This window comes from Geospiza fortis, unplaced genomic scaffold, assembly GCF_000277835.1.
Source record: "Geospiza fortis unplaced genomic scaffold, GeoFor_1.0 scaffold408, whole genome shotgun sequence".
Classification (NCBI taxonomy): Eukaryota; Metazoa; Chordata; class Aves; order Passeriformes; family Thraupidae; genus Geospiza; species Geospiza fortis.
Genome location: NW_005054330.1, coordinates 6555328 through 6556295, shown reverse-complemented (window position 1 = coordinate 6556295; position 968 = coordinate 6555328).

The following is a 968-nucleotide window of genomic DNA, read 5'->3' as shown; positions in this document are numbered from 1 at the left end:
CCCACCCCGCCCCTGAGCCTGGCGCCCCCGTGCGGCGGGGCCGAGCGCTGCCCCGGCCCCGGGAACAGCCCCGGTGTGACCGGGATTTACCGGGCACAGGCACGGACCGACCCGAGCAGGAAAAGGGTCTGAACGGCCGCGGCAGGGAGCTGTTGCTGCACTTGGGAAAAACATGTTCTGCCACTTCTGTGCCACTGGACATTTCTGCTGTGAGCATCGAGTAACAGGCACCTGTGGCAGATGTGCCTTTGGTAGCCAAAAAGCCTGATTTAGCTCATAACAGTGATGTGCACAAAGGTGACAGTGAAACACAACATAGTTCAGGCCGTCTCAAAGCCTACAGCATCTCATAATAACCACTCAGCTCGAGGCTGGTGGCCCGCTGGTTGCTATGGAGTCTCCCTGTGTATTTGTTTGGAAAGCACTTGCTGGCTTCAAGAGACTTGGCAATAGTTACAGTGCTGTCTCATTAATAATGAAGCACTTTGTCGCAAAAAAAAAGTGAGAAGTTTTATTTCTCTCATTCCATAGGTAACCAGATTTTAATTCTGGTATTCAACTCCATTAAAGATCAGGGAAGAGAACACCTTATTCACCAGATCCTACACGAAATCCGTCGTTCCCACACAGACCTCGCTGCCCAAGGTGTTTGGAAACCCTGTGGCAGAATGGATGCAAGTGCCGGGGACAGAGCTGTGGGCAAACGGAGCAGGCGATCTCACTCAGTAAATTCATTAAAGTGATGTTGAAAACAATGTCTGCTCCTCATTAGCGAAAACTGAAAGACTTTTTGCCTCCGAATAAGCTGCTCCGCTGACTGCACCAGCCTAGTCCTGCTATCCCACAGAACGCCAGACTCCAACGTGACAGGAGCCCGGTGCGGGCTGAGAACACCGGGACCCTGCGCTCACACTGCCGGGCTGGGCAGCGGCGCGGGCCCGGCCGGACCGCCCCCCTCAGCCGCGGGA